Raw genomic sequence first — 21,591 nt, forward strand, 5'->3', positions numbered from 1 at the left:
ATGGGAGGTGAACATCCAGTCCCGTGGTCCCTGAGTACAGTAGAGACATGACTTTCAGAAACTGCTGTTTTTCCCTTTCACACAGGACTCACCTCTCTGTCTGACATAAAATGACCTTATTTGCTTCACTTTGCACAATCTTATACCACCAAGGGTGCTTGAAAGAAACAGTGAAGGCAAGCATCCCCTAGTGGAATAGCAGCATCTGCAAGGTCAAAGGAACTGAATTTGGGGTGGGAGCAGGAAGTAAGAAGTTATAAGTTGGCATAAGCATAGTAATCTTCAGGAACCTTCTGCCATGGAGAAAGTCTAGAAGCTTAAAGGTGAAATGTGAAGTTGCAGCAAGTATTGGCTGAATTATTTAAATCTTGGAGTGTCCTGCTGTTGAAGTACAAGTACAATCATGGGCATATAGTTTGCTGTTTTAAGTCAGTGTACTATCTATCAGCTTTTAGCTGTCAGAGGGGCTACAACCCCATTCACAAAGGAGTCGGGTAATATGGCCCTTGGAAGGTCATCTTTTTTAGTCTGGAGTGCTTAGGCAGTAAATAAATCATTTAGTCTGGTTCTTTTCATCCTATTTTTTCTAGATTTCTTCAGCTTGTGAGTTTCCCAGGAAAACCACCAGAGGACAGCCATACATTGGGAATAAGGTTATCAGCAGCCAAGATTTCCAAGTTAATTCCTAGAGCCATTCAATCATTGTACTCTAACTAGGATGTTCTGTGTATTCTATCACATTGTGCCTAAAGGGACAGCCCACTCTGTCTTCCTGTGCTGGACCCTGGGCTTATCAGACTTAAATGGATTCCAAAGGTGCTGTGGCTTCAGACTGCTGGTAGTTGGATCCCGGCTTCATCAATCAGTAGGATTACCAGGATGTGCTTAGTCACTCAGTCATGTCTGACTCTTTGTCACCCCATGGACTGTAGCCTGCCAGGCTCCTCTGTCCATGGAAATTCTCCAGGCAAGAATACTGGAGTGGGTTGCCATGCCCTCTTCCAGGGGGATCTTCCCAATCCAGGGATTAAACCCAGGTTTCCTGCGTTGCAGGTGGATTCTTTGCCATCTGACCCACCCAGGAGCCAAGGATTACCAGTAGGATCTTAAAATCCCTTAACCTTTGTGCACTTCAGTTTCCTTATGGGTTAACTAGATATAATAACAGTAAAGCTGTGAGAATTAAATGAGATGTTACATATAAAACATTAGAATGACTCTGACACATAGTGTACAATCAGGAAATATCAGCTGCTATTCCAAGAGACATAGACACTGTCCCTCATCTAGGTAGAGCCGGAAAATCAGAAGATTCAATCTGCTGTGTGATGACATGTCCCCTCAAAGACGAGGCAATCCTCTGTACACGAGAAAAGCTCAGTTGTCCTGTGTATCTGCTCTCTCTCCTTCCCTGAAGACTCTCATGTCATTGGGCTCCTTTGAGGCTAACAGCTCCCTGCCCTGCATTTTATACTTCTGTCCTCACATTGAAAGAAGACAGAAGAAAAGCAGTTCCACTAGTGTATATCCTTCAGTCAGAGCAGAAGGGTCACGCAGCAGCTTAGAACTGTTTACTGGCCATTGTGAGGATACATGGAGCCTGCAGCAGAGAGCTGAGTAGGGCTCCCGTGGGGGGATTAGTTTGAAAGGTCATCTTCCATACAGAGGGCTCATAGGCATCCCCCTCAAAAAGGTCATGCTGTTTCCAATGATGCTCCCACTTTTCTAGTCCACTGAGCAAGCCATGGAGGCTTAGACAGCTCCTCTGCATGAATTCCAGGGTAGAGAAACCCCAGACTCCAGTGAACAAAAAAAAATAATGGCGGGGCTTCCCTGGTGGTGCAGTGAAAAAGAATCCCCTGGTAAAGCAGGAAACAGGAGTTCAGTCTCTGATAGGGGAAGATCCTACATGCTTTGGAGCAACTAAGCACATGAGCCACCACTATTGAGACTGTTCTAGAGCCTGCGAGCCACAGCTACTGAAGCCTCTGTGCCCGAGAGCCTGTGCTCCACAAGAGAACCCACCACAATGAGAAGCCCACACGCCACAATTAGAGAGTAGCCCCATTCGCTGCAAGTAGAGAAAAGCCTGAGCAGCAATGAAGACCCAGCACAGTCAAAAATGAATAAAATTCAGTTCAGTTCAGCGGCTCAGTCATGTCTGACTCTTTGCAACCCCATGGACTGCAGCATGCCAGGCTACCCTGTCCATCACCAGCTCCCAGAGTTTACTCAAACTCATGTTCATTGAGTCGGTGATGCCATCCAACCATCTCATCCTCTGTTGTCCCCTTCTCCTCCTGCCTTCATTCTTTCCCAGCATTAGGGTTTTTCCCAATGAGTCAGTTCTTCCATCAGGTAGCCAAAGTATTGGAGCCTCAGCTTCAGCATCAGTCCTTCCAATGAACACCCAGGACTGATCTCCTTTAGGATGGACTGGTTGGATCTCCTTGCAGTCCAAGGGACTCTCAAGAGTCTACTTCAACACCACAGTTCAAAAGCCTCAATTCTTCAGTGCTCAGCTTTCTTTATGGTCCAACTCTCACATCCATACAAGACTACTAGAAAAACCATAGCTTTGACTAGATGGACCTTTGTCAGCAAAGTAATGTCTCTGCTTTTTAATATGCTGTATAGGTTGATCATAGTTTTTCTTCTGAGGAGCAAGTGTCTTTTAATTTTATGGATGCAGTCACCATCCGCAGTGATTTTGGAGCCCAAGAGAATAAAAAACAAACCATGATGGGAACTCCTGCTTATGGAATAAAGGGAATTCAATACCTAGTATCCCCAGTTTGGAAGAGTATTAGGTGGGGGGCCTGGCATTTAGTCAGATTTTCAGGGTAATGAAAAGTAATGAGCATGGAGTAATTTCTAATCTCGTATGTTTGGTTTTGAAATTTTAGTTGACTTTTAAAAAGAAACAGATTGATCTTAATCATGCCTTGCAAAGGTTGGTAAGACAGTCTGTGCTCTAGGAACACCCACAGACATAAGAAAGTGACTCGCCATAGGTGAGGTCTGGGCTAGGGGATGATGATCTGGATTAGCCATTCACATCAGACAATCTGAAAAGCAAATATTGCTTAAATGACTGGGTTAGCATGAGGACAGGGTCATGGTACATAGGAAGAGCACTGACACAGAGGAAAGGGTTATGTGTGAAAAATGTCTTGGAGGATGTCCCCAAGGGTCCTTGGGAAGGAGACATAATAGGATATAGAACTTGGGGGATTTAAAGGCCTGAGATACTCAGTTTAGGAGAGAGAAAGGGAGAGAGAGAGTGTGTGTGTGTGTGTGTGTGTGTGTGTGTGTGTGTGTGTGTGTGTGTTGGGAACTGGAGAAGCAGTCTCATGTGACCTCTGGTAGAAAGTTGTGCTGGATCTCCATGGATGTTACCTAAAAAGTCTTTAGAAGAGTTGAGTCATTTTTGGGTGGTTGTGCTTTCTTCTACGAAGAGACTCCTCTGGCCTATCCCTCTGATTCTAAACTGAATCCTATTCACTTACAGCTGTCAGTTGACTAGCAACTAAATGGTCTGGGTGTTGGTTGCCATGGAAACAGCTAAAAGGCCCATTGCTATGGGAACCTACCATCCTTTCCCAACAAGAGGTTTGGTTCCTACAAAGGAGTGGAGGGGGGTAGAGATGGGGCCCAGGAGATGGGCTGCAGAGGTGTCTTGAGGGTCCTTGGAGAAGGTGAGCAAAGTGATGAGCAGGCCTGGCTGGCTCCTTATGACTGGGGCCAAAGAGGAGCAGTGGCGTCTCCCACTTGCTGTAGGCATTCCCCGCCTGCTGTCTGCTCCTTGCCCCATGGTGCCAGAAGAGTGCAGCTGTCGGCCATCCTAAATGGAGAGCAAAGGCATGAGACCCTGAGGGCAGAGCCAGCCCTTCAGCACTGCTCCTCTCATCTGCTGGGGCCCTGAGAGGAAAAGTCCTGGCCCCTCTCTGCCTGGCAGGCTGTTCTCCACACATCATGTGTCCCAGATAAGCAGCCAGCAGGTGAAAGGATGAGCTTAGCTCTGCCTGTCAATGGGTCAAGCTGATAAGGAGCCTGGCACACAAAATGGATGGCTGCTGGCTGTGAATATGGCAGAGATGCTGGGGGTTCCAGGTGAGGAAGCAGGACTTCTGTTCTCTGCCTTAGAGAAATGCATTCCTCTGCTCTCCACCCCCTTCCCTACCCACAGGCCTCTACCACAAAAAGCAGTACTGCAGGTAGAGTAAAATCTTTAAAAGTGGGGTTTCAGAGAGGTTTTCAGGAGATGAACACAACAGTTATGAGATTCTTTTCTGGGTTTTGCAAGCAAGGGAAACAGCTTTTAGTGTTTAGTGGTAAGCTGACCTTTTACTGAAAGACAAAACATCCTAGTGGCTCTGCCATTAATTACTGTCAATGTGTAATGTAAAAATGGAAGGGATTGGGCTAGATAACCTCTAAAGTCTCTGTCGGAACTAACAGCTTATGATTCATTGAGACACTGAAAGGAAGCTCAAGCACCTCGGGCCAGCAGATGCAGGCTGGTCACACCTGTGAGAGCAAGGACAATTCCTGGAGTCCCGAGGGGCTTAGGACAGAGATTACAGCCAAAGTCTTTGATTTAGAGACCATTTCAGATAGGGCTTCCCTGGTGGCTCAGAGGGTGAAGAGTCTGCCTGCAATGCAGGAGACCCAGGTTTGATTCCCTAGGTTGGGAAGATCTCCTGGAGAAGGAAATGGCTACCCACTCCAGTATTCTTGCCTGGAGCATTCCATGGACAGAAGAGCCTGGCGGGCTACAGTCCATGGGGTTGCAAGAGTTGGACACGACTGAGTGACTAAGAACAGCACAGCACACGGCCTCAGTTTCCTCAGCTGTAAAACAGGAGATTAAGCAGACCCCCCTGAACGTGATGATGATGATCATCTCATGATGACCCGAGGTGGTGTGTCAGAGGGCTCATCAAAGTGCCTGGCTCTGGCTCTGATAAGGACTAGATTATTATTCTCCTAGATAAGAAAGGAAGGTTGCACCATGGAAACTGCTCAGGGGCCTAGAATCACAGGCATTTGCCATGGCTTTGTCTTCCAGATTTCATTTCAGGTGCCATTCAAGACCAGGGGCCTCCTCATGGCCTCCTGTGGTTTGGCTTCATGAAGGCAGATCCTAATCCTCTTTTTATGACACTTAGCCACATTGTTTTTTTACATGTAGTTTTTTGTGTGTCAGCTTACTTTTCTACTAAACTGTAAACATCTTGAGAATTGAGACTGCCGTTTCCTCTTTAACTAAATGCTGAAAACTCAGCACTCGGCAATTATTTAGCAACTTTTATTTATTTATTTTGTCCCTCTACATGGCTTGCAGCATCTTAGTTCCCCAGTCACGGATTAATTTGACTTGGGTCACCACAGTGAAAGCGCTGAGCCCTAACCACTTGACCACCAGGGAATTCCCATTTAGCAAATTGTTTTAATGTGGAAAACAAACGTATTGATTCTTTAGGTTTCGAACCTGACCGTTTAACCCTCCAGTCACCTTGGTCTCCAAAAGGCTGGGAAGAGAAACAGTTGATTTGGTTTCATTCTCCCGAAGAAGGGCACGATAGCGCCCGATCCTGAGTGGGTGGCTCTAGAGAAGGACTCAGGCTCCCATTTTGTGGAAGCCAGCTGTCATCCGTGTCCAGGGCTCATTGGCAATACTGGTTTGTCTCCAGCCCGCAGGTTCCCTGGCCTTGGGCTCCCTGCCTCCCCTCCTGCCGGTTGTCTGTCTTCAGTTCTGTTCCCCCAACCTCCCAGCTGCTCTTGGCTGCTCACCCCCCCACCCCAGTCTGGGTCACGATGCCTGCTCTGTAGCTGCGTGTTGTATCATGTTGCCTCTGAGAGTTCTGGAAAAAACGCATCTGGCTTATCCAACTCTCCCCTCTCCGGTTCGCTGAATCTCTGCAGCCCCTCTGCTTCCCTCCAGAGCTTGCCAGGGCTTGGCTGGATGGGAACGAGGCCCACGGAGCTGTCCAGAGCATCTCCCAGCCTGTGGCTGCTGAGAAGCATTTCCTTTCAAGGTAGGTAAAGAAAGCGCTGGGGAAGGGAGGGCAGCGGTGGGATGGATGTAGGAGAAAAGACTCTAGGAATATCATGGGCTAGTGGAGACGACTGGCAATTCATCCTGTGGATTTTTCTGCTTAGTATCTATTGACTTGATGAGCTGGATACACCGACAGAAAACAAGATCTTGGATTTGATCATTCTAAGAACAAGTTTAAGATTTTGCTACCAAACCAGTTGTCTAAGGCAGATGGTGCTCTGGAAATATTTGCACTTAGTCCTGAGGGTATGGATGGCTTAGGCAACTGCTCACTTTCATTACCCTGATCCCCTTGTGGAATTTATATGAGAGGACACTATGCACTCCTTCAAGCAAGGAGCACCTGTTGTGTGCCAGGCACTCTGCTGTTCCCTGGGGGTAAAAAACTGAGAAGGGCCAGGTCTCTGCCTTCAAGGAGCTATAAGTCTAGTGGGAGAGGCAAGCGGCAACCCATCAAGGCCATACAGCAGGACCATGCCATGACCGTCACACGTGCAGCAAGCCACGGCATCCAGAGGGAAGAGCACTGAAGGTGATTTTAGCCTGAAAGAGGCAGAGCCAGGCCAGGCTTCTGCTGAGAGCATATCTGCAAATGGAGGTGACAATTGCACTCATCTCACACGCTAGTAAAGTAATGCTCAAAATTCTCCAAGCCAGGATTCAGCAACACATGAACCGTGAACTTCCAGATGTTCAAGCTGGTTTTAGAAAAGGCAGAGGAACCAGAGATCAAATTGTCAACATCCACTGGATCATCGAAAGAGCAAGAGAGTTCCAGAAAAACATCTATTTTTGCTTAGTGGCTATGCCAAAGTCTTTGACTGTGTGGATCACAATAAACTGTGTAAAATTCTGAAAGAGATGGGAATACCAGACCACCTGACCTGCCTCTTGAGAAACCTATAGGCAGGTCAGGAAGCAACAGTTAGAACTGGACATGGAACAACAGACTGGTTCCAAATAGGAAAAGGAGTACGTCAAGGCTGTATATTGTCACCCTGCTTATTTAACTTAAATGCAGAGTACATCATGAGAAACGCTGGGCTGGAAGAAGCACAACCTGAAATCAAGATTGCTGGGAGAAATATCAATAACCTCAGACATGCAGATGACACCACCCTTATGGCAGAAAGTGAAGAGGAACTAAAAAGCCTCCTGATGAAAGTGAAAGAGGAGAGTGAAAAAGTTGGCTTAAAGCTCAACATTCAGAAAACTAAGATCATGGCATCTGGTCCCATCACTTCATGGGAAATAGATGGGGAAACGGTAGAAACAGTGACAGACTTTATTTTTTGGGCTCCAAAATCACTGCAGGTGGTGACTGCAGCCATGAAATTAAAAGACACTTACTCTTTGGAAGGAAAGTTATGACCTAAAAACCTATGATTTTTCCAGTGGTCACGTATGGATGTGAGAGTTGGACTGTGAAGAAAGCTGAGCGCCAAAAAATTGATGCTTTTGAACTGTGGTGTTGGTGAAGACTCTTGAGAGTCCCTTGGACTGCAAGGAGATCCAACCAGTCCATCCTAAAGGAGATCAGTCCTGGGTGTTCATTGGAAGGACTGATGTTAAAGCTGAAACTCTAGTACTTTGGCCACTTCATGCGAAGAGTTGACTCATTGGAAAAGACCCTGATGCTGGGAGGGATTGGGGGCAGGAGGAGAAGGGGACAACAGAGGATGAGATGGCTGGATGGCATCACTGACTCAATGGACATGAGTTTGAGTAGACTCTGGGAGTTGGTGATGGACAGGGAGGCCTGGTGTGCTGCGATTCATGGGGTCGCAAAGAGTCGGATATGACTGAACGACTGAACTGAACTGAATGCAGTAGCTTCCCTGGTGGCTCAGAGGGTAAAGCGTCTGCCTGCAATGCAGGAGACCTGGGTTCGATCCCTGGGTCAGGAAGATCCCCTGGAGAAGGAAATGGCAACCCACTCCAGTACTCTTGTCTGGAAAATCCCATGGACAGAGAAGCCTGGTAGACTACAGTCCATGGGATCGCAAAGAGTCAGACACGACTGAGTGACTTCACTTAATGCAGTAGCAGGTCTTTATTCATCTGTCGTTTATCCTTCCTTCATTCAACAAACATGACCCTACCCTTTGTCTTCTGAGGGTGTTTTTGTTTTTCTTTTTTAATATTTATTTTAGTGAATTTACCTTCTCCTGAACTTCTGGTCTTGGTGAATTTGTTTTAACTTAAAGTTCCTCCTCCTTTGTTTATTCTGGAACTAAATAAGCATATTTGGTTATGTCCTGACTGTGTATCCAGTGTATATGTATGTATCTCCAGCTAAAATTAGTGACTTGGATTTTAGAATTCTGGCCCCCATCTGACCCACTTCTCTTTTCTCTGACTATGCTCCGGCCACACTGGTCTTCTTTCAGTTCCTCAAGTTGGCTGTGCTCCCCTCCCCTAGCCACGGGACTCTTACACATGCTGTTCCCTCTGACTGGAATGCCCCCCCTCATTTAGTTAGCTGTCGTTTAGCTAACTCTTACTCATCCTCCCCATTTATGCTGGAACGTCTCTTTCTCAAGGACGCCTTCTGGGACCACCTCACCTGGATCCGATCAAGTCCCTACTTTGCTCTATTGTTCTTATAGCCCCTCATTTCCTTCCTTCCTGGCACAGCTCACAATTACATACTGATAGGATTAGTTGATTAATGTCATCTCTCCCGATGACTTGTAACCACCACCAGGGTAGAAAATACTTCTATTTTTTTCATCACCATATTCAGCACTTCGTCTAAGCAGCAGGTGGCCAATACATATTTTTTGAAAGAATTAATTAATGAAATGATTGATGACATTTTTGCCACTGTTTGCCTTGAGCCTGAATGACTGTGTGTCCAAAACCAAAAACAATATAAAATGTAAAAACAAGGACAGGTACTAACAGGGAGCCTCCTCTGAGAGAGGCACAGAAAGAAGGTAAGCCAGGGGCAAGATGTCCCAGAGCCAGGAGACTCTGGGCTTGTTGCAGTGGAGAGCCAAGGCAGAAAAAATGGAGGGTCTGGAGCCCCTGGCAGAGTCAGACCTAGGAGGTAGCCTGGGGAGGAGGGAAATCAACAGATAGGGATTGAGCCATTACCCTGATTCTCGGAGGATACCTGTGTCCCTTGGGTGTAAGATAATGTGCTGGGGTACAAAAGACAGGATAAGTGTCCCATTTTCCTATGGCTTCAGTTATAACTAGACCTTGAGGAGTGAGGGGGAGGAAGACCATTTTATATTAAAACCAATATTGATATAGAGTGGAACGTAAATTCCATGTGATTATAAAAAGTCATGAGATTTTAAAGACGTCAGTGCTATGACTGTAGTGGTAGTTCAGTGAAAGAGTCTGAAAAGCATTAATACCTCAAAGTACTATATTCCAAAGAATTTCATATGATTGAATTTTATAAATCAGATAATACTAGAAATGCATGAAGAACCTGCTCTTTCAAGGCAAATTTTTTTTAAAATTTTTGTACCACTCACTCCTCCCTTGAAGACCTAGCACCTCAGTAGTTGTGCATAAAGTGTTGAACTGAAACCACAGCAAACCAGTCACTCTTAGTATGGTCTGGAAATCGTTTACTGGATTTTATTATTAAAATTGCTCTGCCTACCCACCCTCTAGAAAGAATTGGGCGACTTCTATGTCATTCTGGAGAGGAACTAAATAAAGAGGCTTCATGGAGTGTTATGTCCAAACCAGTGGGCCCCAACATTTTTGTCACCAGGGACCAGTTTTGTGGAAGACAATTTTTCCACAGACCAGGGAATGGTTTGGGGATGATTCAAGTTCATTACATTTGCTATGAACTTTATTTCTATTGTTATTACATAAGCTCCACCTCATGGCAAATATATGGGGAAACAGTGGAAACAGTGACAGGCTTTATTTGGGGGGGGGGCTCCAAAATCACTGCAGGTGGTGACTGCAGCCATGAAATTAAAAGATACTTGCTCCTTGGAAGAAAAGTTATGACCAACCTAGATAGCATATTAAAAAGCAGAGACATTACTTTGCCAACAAAGGTCTGTCTAGTCAAAGCTATGGTTTTTCCAATGGTCATGTATGGATGTGAGAGTTGGACTATAAACAAAGCTGAGTGCCAAAGAATTGATGCTTTTGAACTGTGGTGTTGGTGAAGACTCTTGAGAGTCCCTTGGACTACAAGGAGATCCAACCAGTCCATCCTAAAGGAAATGAGTCCTGAATGTTCATTGGAAAGACTGATGCTAAAGCTGATTTGAAGAACAGACTCATTGGAAAAGACCCTGATGCTGGGAAAGATTGAAGGCAGGAGGAGAAGGGGATGACAGAGGATGAGATGGTTGGATGGCATCACCGACTCAATGGACATGAGTTTGAGTAAACTCCAGGAGTTGGCAATGGACAGGGAGGCCTGGTGTGCTGCAGTCCATGGGGTCGAAAAGAGTTGGACACGACTGAGAGATTGAACTGAACTGAAGCTCCACCTCAGATCATTAGCCATTAGCTTCTGGAGACTGGGGAGCCCTGGTCCAAACTATTCCAGAAAGAACTGTGGGGAAGACAATGGAGAGGTAGCAAGAGTGAGATGCAAGCAGAAAAATGGGAAGAGGATTTAATAACTTCCTGCTGTTGCCTGGAAGGAAGTTATTCTCTAGTTCTCTGCATGTTTTCATTGCTTTTTGTGTTTAACTTGACTCCAAAGAGAAACTGTGAGCTGTTTGAAGCCAGGGCTGTGTCTGTTTTTCACACAAAGTACTTGGAAACCATGTATAATAAATACTCGACCACAATCCAACCCAGGGAATCACCAGGACTGGAGTGGACAGAATCTTGGCAAAGATTACCATCCAAATTGCAAAACCACAGAGAGCAAAGTCCTCAGAGGTAGGTGGTAGGAAGCAGGAAGTTGGTAGAGTAGGTGTGTCAGGAAGGCTGGTGGGTCCTTGCCAGTGAGCTGAGCCTCAGAGAGCAGAGATGGGCATGGGAGGGGTGATTACCGGGATGGATTCTCAGCAGGGGCTGAGATGAAGGAGACAATGTTCCCAGACTTAATCATTGCTTTTAACTCCCCCAGCATAATCTCTAATGGTCCCTGGCTGGTGCCACTCAGAGCCTCCACCCCCAGACCCCCTACTCTGCCTACCTGAGCACACTCTTCCCAGCTCCTCAGCAACTCTGTATCTCAGACCTATGCCTGCCAGCTCCTTTTCAAATGCATCTCATCCCTGCACCTATTTATTCAGCTTTCAGGGGAGGGGAAGGAGTGAGGCCGAATCTCCAGTCTGGATACTGTTTCTAGAGTGTATCAAACCAGCTACTCCCTGAAGCAGCACTCTGATGAAGGGACCCTGGGGTAGGGGGTAGGCATGGGAGGAACCAGCAGCCAGTGATGCCGTCTGGAAGCAGGGGGGCCAGGCTGCACCCTTGTCAGCAAAGTGTTGGAAATAAGCTGAGTAGAACAGAATGGAAAAACAAGAATCATCTGTGGTTTAAAAAAAAAAAAAGGTTGGGGTGGGGAGGAAACCTAGAGTCAAGGACACGAGACTTGTTGCCAAAGAAGTTGGGGATGAGGACAAGAGCTAGGCAACACATTTCTCCTCTCTCCTGACAGCATTTCCTCCTTTTCTCATAACCTCCATGATAAATCACCTGTAAATTATAACCTTGCAAGTGGCACCCACTTGAAATTGCAATCTGGCAGCCCTAAGATTGGCATTCAGGGACTGTCTCTGTCACGAAAAGCAGAATTCTTGTTTATTTTGGTAAATTAATTGCTGGCAAAGAGGGCTTTTCATTTGCCAACCCGAATGATACGAAAAGAGACTGCAGGGTTGGAAAGCACCAAAAGGGTACTCTGGGTTAAATCGCCTGCCTGAGCAGCAAACACGTCCTGTCCTTGGCGTCTCTGGATTTAAATCCACAAAGTAGGCTGGGACTGTGTACTGAAACTGATGTGTGCACATAACTAGCCCCTGAGTTTTCACCCCTTAGCAATGTGCAGGCAACCTGCCATCCTGGGGAAGAGGACAATGTCTGCACCATGTCGACAACCCCTGCCACAGGGGATGGGGGCTTCCCTCGTGGCTCAGCGGTAAAGAATCCACCTACCAATGCAGGAGACACGGGTTTGATCCCTGGGTCAGAAAGATGCCCTGAAGAGGGAAATGGCAACCCTCTCCAGTATTCTTGCCTGGAAAATTCCATGGACAGAGGAGCCTGGCAGGGTACAATCCATGGGGTCACGAAAGAATTGGACACGACCGAGTGACTAAACAATAATACAGGAGATGAGTGCTTCAGAGTGGCATTAGAGGAAGACAGCCATAGCCACGTCTTAGTGAAAAGGCTCTGGGAAGTCTCAGTGTCATAAAGGTCACTGTGGCCTCTGCATGTGATGCTGTCCTGCCATCTTCACCAACACCAGGTTTGACCTGGTCATCTTCCTACGTAATGAGTCTGCCAGTTGGTCAGCTGTCTGTACCAGTCCCACCATGGGGAACAACTTGGTGTGGTGCCTTTGGGAAGGATGTCTGTCACAGAACTTACCAGAACCCACAGACCCACATACCTGACATGTACACGCACAAGAGAGACGCCAATCCTGTCCTATTCTGGAAAGTATCCAAGTGAAGGGAAGGGACTTCCCTGGTGGTCCAATGGTTAAGACTCCATGAAGGGGGCATGGTTCTGTCCCTCGTTGAGGAAACAAGAACCCACATGCCGCACCGTGTGGCCAAAAAGATAAAAACTTTTACAAATAAAAAGAAAGTTTTTTTTAAAAAAAATAAAGTGATGAGAAGGCAAGATTTCAGTGAGGTTATTTGGGAAAGGTTTCTTAGAGGGGAGGAGATCTTCACCCAATTATTCAAGGGGTGTTTACTTCTTGATTTAGCATGAAGAGAGGGGAGGGCCTTTCAGGGGTGGGTGAGAGGGTGCTCTGGAGACAGGAGGAAGCAGGAAGCTGATTGTCTGCAGGGAGCTACGTCAGGTGCTGCCTGGGGTTGGGGGTCGGGTCAGGAAGAAGTGAGTGGCCCAGGTGACTCACTTGATGAGTAACTCGGGCTCAATGAGGGTTGCACATCTGAACATACAGCAGGTTTCCAAGCAGGGCGGATGGGATAATGATGCCAACCCGGAGTGTGTGGGATGAGCTGGAACCGGGAGGCTAGAGCAAGGGGTCCAAACTGGAACTTAGCCTTATTGAGAGCATAGCACCAGAGGCTAGGCCAGGTTAAAGGCAGAGGAAAGAAAGGGGGTGGCAGGAGAATGCCTTTGAGAGAAAAAGGTGAAAGGAGGTTCAAAGGGCCCTGGGCTTCACTGGAGCAAGTTTATAAGAGCAGAAGGAAGAGGAACCTGGGAGAAGCAGAGTTCTGCCAGCTAGACCCCCAGCCCTCCAGCCATTGAGTAAATATAAAGCAATACTATAAAGCAGTTCTAGTATTTAGAAGGAAAACCTTTCATATCCATAATCTGTTTTAGTCAGAATATCTCTGAGATGTAGGCAGGGTCAGAGGTCATCTCCCTATAACAGGGGAAGGCATGGAGGCACATGTAATTAGAATCACTTGCCTGAGATCCTGGACAAACCGTATCATTTTCATAGGGCAGGCCACAAGGAAGAGCAAAGAGTTCCCTGGGGAAGTCCTCTTTCCCCAGGGCCTTCCCACCTTGCAAGTAACCTTTTCCCCTGGGCTTCACGGGGTCAGCACACCAAGCCAGCACCCAGGTCTCAGGCCACCAGGCCACCAGATCCCCCTTGGGACCTCAAAGGTCTGCAAGCCTTCCCACCTCAGGACAGTCAGGGGAGGCTGGATCCTGACTCCACAGCACTCCTGTGGCTCTTTCCCCAAAACCCTTGCTGCCCCAGGTCTCCTTGCCAGCCCCATGTCAGCCTGCTTCTCCTCAAGGTCCAGCTGCAGGTTTAGATCGGCCCCTGCTCAGCCCGTTCCTATCTACCCTCCTACTGCTCTGCAAGGCCCTAGCCCCCTCTCCTTCTCATTCCTTCTGGGGAACTTCACTTTTTCTTATTGAAAGACATAATTGGCTGGATGCAAGCTTGCGGGTGCCTTATTGCTCAGATAAGAGGTTGTCATATCAGTCTTGATGAGAGACAGTGGAGGGGCTCTTCTTGCTACCCGCTGTAAGAGGCAATTTTATTCTGGCTCCTCAAGTCTGCAAATACTTTAGGGAACTGAGCTGCCCTTTGTCTAAAAAAATCCTTTCCAAGAAACTCAATGTCCAGAATCGATAAAAATGACTCAGCCTGGATGGAAGCGGTAGGAGAGCCCTGTCAAGGCATCGTTTCCCTTCCTTCCAACTCAAGCGCCCAGCAGCAGCACCCTTTTTATGGGGGTGGGATGGGGGGAATGAGCAATGGAGGTGGATGTGGTGGTGGCGGTCCATAGAGATGGTCTGAAAACTGCTTATCTAGCCCCCATTTACAAATGAAGAAATGGAGGCCAGGAGGGCAAGTCACAAGCCGTGGACCACACGGAGTGCCTTCCGGGACTTGGTCTATGGTCCTGTTGGCCCTGCTCTCATTCTCTCTCCTGGGGACCTCTGCTACATCTGCGCTTGGATGCATCCACCCATCCGTTCATCCAGTATCACTGGAGCTCTGAGCCCACCACCGCATGGGCTACAGATGCAGCAGTGAGCACACACAATCCCTGCTCCTTGCAATCATGCCACCTCAGCTAACCAGGTAGCTGCAAATTTTTCCCACCCCGGCACAAGCCCCCACCCTGCCTGTCACTCAGGCTCCCAGCAGCCAGAGCTAAAGATAGAATTGAGGGCAGCGTTTTAAGTCAGCGGCGGCAGACCTGGCTGGCCGAGTGGGGAGGAGGGGGCCCGCTAGGCCGAGCTAGGAGACCTCCCCTGAGCAGGCGGCTAGGTTTCCGGTGGCAGCCCATTCCCACAAGATTGGCCTCAACTGTGGACATGGCCCTGGGTGGGGCTGATGGAACCGCCGTCTGACACCTCACCTTCCCTGGACTTCAGACATATTCTCTTGGCTTTCTCTCTTTGCTGTCCACTGTCTTGCTGACACTGGGCTTTGATTATTTGCAAAGCCAGTGAAGACCCCACACCTACAGGTCTGCTCTGCCCTCGTGCTGATGTTTAGCACGCGGCCAGGGGACACCAGGTGATGAAACCCAGGGCTGGGGAGGTGGGGTGTTCTGCCCGGAGCCTACAGGCCTTACTTCCGGGGGTGGGGGGGCGGTTCTGCTGACTGATAGAACCTGGATGTCATCTCCAGAACTTTCTGGAGGATGAAGTCACCATCAGACCCCAACCAGTTGGATTTCCTCTTCCTATCTTCAGGCCACCTGCTTCTCTTTGCTGCTCCCTAGTAATGGGCCAGCTGATGCTGGTAAACATCACACTGGCCTGGCAGGGAAGTAAGTAGCATGGGGGAGGAGAAAACCCTGGATTTATTCCCACTCTGGGCCATAGCTCTCCAACGTTGTGGGCAAGGCAGGCCACTGAGTAGGCCTGGGAAGAAAAGCAGGAAGAAAGGACCAGCCACTTGGAGCAGCTCACGCCTCCCCAGAAATGCAGGAGGGGAGGGAAAACTGCTTCCTCTCTTACCTGGGCCTGACTTGGGGCGGGGCATCTCAGCATTCCAGCATCAAAGGAAATGACAGAGACAAGATACCTCCTGCCGTCTCCAGCTTGGTGTGGGGGTGTCAGCCATGCTTTCTAAATCAAAGGGTTTGGTGAGAGCCCCCAGGGAGGGGCAGTCTGCAGAACCGAGGCTGGGGGGTGGGCCACTCTGCTCAATAGTCGCCCCCTTGCCCCACAGTGGCAGAACGGGGATTACCATTCCGAGAACCTGCTTTCCAGGGACAGAAATAGTAGGGAAGGGTGGGGTGCGGAGGCTGGGGCTGCCACATACTGCTTTTCCATGGGCATTCTGGGTAAGAATATTAATGAGACTATTAATAACTGCTTACCTCTGTATAAGCCTTCAAGACCTTTCTCTAGATGTTTTTACCGCCTGCACACCCATTATCTCATTTGGTTTTCAAGGCAACTCTGTGAAGCTATGAGGTCATCACCCCCATTTCATAGACGAGAAAACTGAGGCCTGGAGAAGGGAATTGTCACATGCTGACCAGCTCATTCTGCTAATAAGTGGCTGAGCAGGGACCAGAACCCAAATATCCTTGGGTCATCTCTTCCGTGGTCCCATTGGAACATGGTTCCAAAAAGCCAGGGCTTTCTGCTGGGCTGTACTGAACTTACCTCTGGGGATGATGGGATACCAAATCCTCCAAGGCCTTTGTCCCGTGGGTCAGTTACTTAAAACTGATACACCTAGTGCTTCACGTGGTCTATACCCTGCTCCAGACCCCAGAGATAGCTATCAACAACACATGGTTTTTGCCATTAAAAAGTTCACAACTTGATGAGTAGAGAAACTCTTAGACATCTCAGTGCCACAGGATCCATTTAAGGACCAAGATAGAACAGGGCATTGTGAGAGCACAGAGTTTAAGCTTTCAGCCAGTCTGGTGGTACCAGAGAGGGCTTCCTGGAGGAGGTGATGCACCAACCAGCTCCTTAGCCAAGGTTATTCTCTCTGATTGTGCTCTTCTTCTCAATACCAATCCATGCTCATCTTCACATGACTCCTTCCTGCCTATAACCACAGCTTCTGGGCAATTACAGGACTGATGGAGCCAAACAGCAGTGGCTAGGCTGTCCTAAAGTTGCACACCAGAATGGACCCATTCTTTGTCCCAGAGGTTGCTATGGTCACATCCCACTGCTGGAAATGGACAAGAGATTGTGTTCTGAGCTCAGTGCCAACCTGGACTTCCCCTCTTGCAGCCATGGAAGGAAGGCGTGGTGAGTTACCCAACCCACCTGCTCACCCTTAGCTCATTCTACTCAGGAATCATCTCAGATGTGCAAAAACCTAACCTACTTTAAAAGTCTGCTGATCAGACTCCACATTGCTCTGCTAATTCCTGGCACTTAATGCTTTTCTCTATTTTAACCCAGATATGTCATTACTAAAACTTTACCTTTCCCTATTCTGTTTTTGGAAGAGACAGGGAAGTTGGTCATATTTTCCAAAGCCAAGAGGCCTCTGAAGACTTGAAAACAATAATCAAACCATGCTGCAGGCTTCTCCGTTTGAGGTGGATGATTTTCAGTTACTTCCTGCATTCATTTATGCCTTTATCCTTACTTCCATCAGGCCTCTTCCCTCCTCCTTTAGTTGCGGAATTCACGACTGGACAAAGAGGATCCCTGAGGTGCTGATCTGAACTGATGATGCTGAGAGGAGGGCAGGAGCCAGGGAACATTCTGCAGGGGTGCAGTGGGCACCAGGAGATCAGATTTTCAGATGCCAGATGATGCTCACAGAAGGGAACCCTGAGGTACAGCAACCCTAAGAGATAGACAGATGGGAGAAAAGGAGTTGTCACTGCCATCAAAGAAGGGCCGAAAGGCAAAGAAAATCAGGGAGCCTGTGTTATCACAAGAGCCAAGGAAAGAAGTGCTTGTGAAGGAGGCACTCACCAGGATGGAATGCTACAGAAAGGTCACCTCAGATAGGGACTGAGAAATAACTTCTGGATTTCGAAATAAGTAAATCACTGGGAATTGAGAGCAATCTGAGTGAAGAGCAGAATCTGGAGACGGGGCTTCCCTCATGGCCCATGAAGGAAGTGGATAAGAATCCGCCTGCCAATTTAGGGGACACTGGTTTGATCCCTGGCCTGGGAAGAGCTCACATGCTGTGGAGCCACTAAGCCCATGTGCCACAACTGTTGAGCCTGTGCTCTAGAGCCCGTGTGTGTGTGTGTGTGTGTGTGTGTGTATTCTTATATATATATATATATACACATATGCTTCCCAGGTGGTGCTAGTGGTAAAGAACCCACCTGCCAATGCAAGAGATGTAAGAGGGGACATGGCAACCCACTCCAGTATTCTTGCCTGGAGAATTCCATGGACAGAGAAGCCTGGTAGGCTACAGTCCACAAGGTCACAAACAGTCAGACATGACTGTAGCAACTAAGCATGCACACATATATATCCCTTCAGTTCAGTTGCTCAGTCGTGTCAGACTCTTTGCGACCCCATGGACTGCAGCACACCAGGCTTCCCTGTCCATACTGACTCCTGGAGCTTGCTCAAACTCATGTCCATTGAGTCAGAGATGCCATCCAACCATCTCACCCTCTGTCATCCCCTTCTCCTGACTTCAATCTTTCCCAGCATCAGGGTCTTTTCCAATGAGTCAGTTCTTCACATCAGGTGGCCACTGGAACTTCAGTTCAGCATCAGTTCCTCCAATGAATATTCAGGACTGATTTTCTTTAGGATTGACTGGTTTGATTTCCTTGCAGTCCAAGGGACTTTCAAGAGTCTTCTCCAACACCACAGTTCAAAAGCATCAATTCTTCAGCACTCAGCTTTCTTTGTGGTCCAACTCTCACACCCATACTGGAAAAGCCATAGCTTTTACTAGATTGATCTTTGTTGGCAAAGTAATGTCTCTGCTTTTTACTATGCTGTCTAGGTTGTTCATAGCTTTTCTTCCAAGAAGCAGGCATCTTTTAATTTAATGGCTGCAGTCACCATCTGCAGTGATTTTGGAGCCCAAGAAAATAAAGTCTGCCACTGTTTCCATTGTTTCCCCATCTATTTGCCATGAAGTAATGGGATCGGATGCCCTGATCAGTTTTTGAATGTTGAGTTTTAAGCCAACTTTTCACTCTCCTCTTTCACTTTCATCAAGAGGCTCTTTAGTTCCTCTTCATTTTCCGCCATAAGGGTGGGATCATCTGCATATTTGAGGTTATTGATATTTCTCCCTGCAATCTTGATTCCAGCTTGTGCTTCATCCAGCCCAGCATTTTGCTTGATGTACTCTGCATATAAGTTAAATAAGCAGGGTGCAATATACAGTCTTGAGGTACCCTTCTCCTGTTTTGGAATCAGTCCATTCTTCCATGTCCAGTTCTAACTGTTGCTTCTTGACCTGCATACAGATTTCTCAGGAGGCAGGTAAGGGGGTCTGGTATTCCCATCTCTTGAAGAATTTTCCATAGTTTGTTGTGATCCACACAGTCAAAGCCTTTGGCGTAGTCAGTAAAGCAGAAGCAGATGTTTTTCTGGGACTCTCTTGCTTTGTCAATGATCCAACAGATGTCAGCAATTTGATCTCTGGTTCCTCTGTCTTTTCTAAATCCAGCTTGAACACCTGGAAGTTCTCGGTTCCAGTACTGTTGAAGCCTGGCTTGGAGAATTTTTGAGCATTACTTTGCTAGCATGTGAGATGAGTGCAGTTGTGCAGTAGTTTGAACATTCTTTGGCATAGTCTTTCTTTGGGATTGGGATGAAAACTAACCTTTTCCTGTCCTGTGGCCACTGCTGGGTTTTCCAAATTTGCTGGCATATTGAGTGCAGCACTTTCACAGCATCATCTTTTAGGATTTGAAATAGCTCAACACACACATTACATATATTATATGTGTATATTATATACACACATATTTATATATATATATATATATTTATATACATACACACAGGGTGTTGAGATAAGAAGGTGGGTTTAAGGGAGAAGATTTACTTTGTTCTTAAAGAGTGAATCTCACGCATGTTCAAGTGCTAATGAGAAGAAGCTGGTAGAGAGGGAGAAACACACGAAACACAGGAGACATGTGGTTGGAAAACCAACCAAAGGAGATTTCAAAAAGAGCTGGAATGGGGGTGTCATCAAATCACTTGATCACATTAGCCTACATTCTTAGCAGGAGTATCTGGATGCCTGCCTTATCCCCTGTGACCAGAGGGCAAAGAAGGAAAGAATCTGTTTGATGGCAGGTTGCTTACGCAACCTTGGCCGAACAACCCTTATTTTCTCGGAAGGAATCTGGAGGGAGATGCTGGGAAAGGTGGTGTCTTAAAGAGAGTGGAGAAGGTCTGAAAGAGCTGATGATGAGCTCTAGAGAATTAACTAAGGAAAAGAAAGAAACTTCTGGGCCACTCTGAAGTCCCAGTTGTGATGTGGGCTGTGGCTCTGCAGTGCCCTCACTCCAAACAGCTGTGTGATTTTTCTCCCACGGCACCAGTATCCTGGGTAGTGGTGCACATGTGCGTGTGAGCTCAGTCACTTCAGTCGTGTCCAACTCTTTGTGACCCCATGGACTGTATCCACCAGGCTCCTCTGTCCATGGGATTTCCCAGGCAAGAATACTGCAGTGGGTTGCCGTGCCTTCCTCCAGGGGATCTTCCTGACCCAGTGATCAAGTCCGCATCTCTTATGTCTCCTGCATTGGAAGGTGGGTGCTTTACTACTAGCTCCACATGTGCAAAGAAGGCAAATCACTGAGTTAACTTTGGGCTGGGGCTTTGCCCAAAGGGTCTTAGGACAAGGGGACAAAAGAGGTAAGAGTGATTAGGAAAAAAAAAAAAAGATATACAGACCCCAGGCTGACTCAGAATAGAAGGGAAAACAGGGGGCGCTGATATAGGGAGAAGATGAAAAGCCCAAGAACTGGGAGACCAATGACATCACAGGTCAGCTGGGAGAAAGGCTGTGGGGGACTGTCCACAGGACGCCTGTATTTAACACCCCAGAGCTGGGGTAGTCCCAAGATGACTAGGTCCAGAGGGTGGCTTTGGAGTAGGGGGTGCATCTGAGACATCAAGCCGACGAGAGAGTAGCCCATGTAGATGTGATGTCATCCGGTGTGATGGTGACATTTAGGTTTGCAGCAGATAAAGTTGTTCCCAGAAGAGAGAGAGTGAGGGCTCCCTTAAATGAAGTGGCCCCAGGACAGCGCCAGGGCTTCCCTGAGAGCTCAGTTGGTAAAGAATCCACCTGCAAAGCAGGAGACCCTGGTTCAATTCCTGGGTTGGGAAGACCCACAGGAGAAGGGATAGGCTACCCACTCCAGTATTCTTGGACTTCCCTGCTGGCTCAGCCCATAAAGAATTCGCCTGCAATGTGGGAGACCTGGGTTTGATCCCTGGGTTGAGAAGACCCCCTGGAGAAGGGAAAGGCTACCCACTCCAGTGTTCTGGCCTGGAGAATTCCATGAACCATTGAGTTCATGGGATCGCAAAGTGTCGGACATGACTGAGCGACTTTCATTTCACTTCACTTCTTGAGAGCGCCAAGGAAGAATGCGTGCAACGCAAGCGGCCCGAACCTGCTGGGGCTGGCTTTCCCGGTAGAGGGCGGGGCATCACGGTTCACTGAGCCAGAGTCACCATCCTACCCCGTGAGGCCGAGGGCTGAGAGAGAAAGGCAGCTTCCACCTGAGATGCCTGAAGGGAAACCGTGCCCACAGCGCAGCAGTCCGTGGAGCAGCAGGGGTCGGGGAGAGCCCAGAGGCCCAGGGAAAATTTTGGTAGGGGAGAGGGCCATGGGAGGTGAGAAAGGGAAGGTCAGAGGGACACAGGATGAGTGTGAAGCTGGCAAAAGGGGCTACCCCCTTGGGTCCGGTGGCTTGAACTGGCTGCAATTTTTAAAAGCATCTGCCTAGGCAATGCAGTTGTCA

This window comes from Dama dama, chromosome 12, assembly GCF_033118175.1.
Source record: "Dama dama isolate Ldn47 chromosome 12, ASM3311817v1, whole genome shotgun sequence".
NCBI lineage: Eukaryota > Metazoa > Chordata > Mammalia > Artiodactyla > Cervidae > Dama > Dama dama.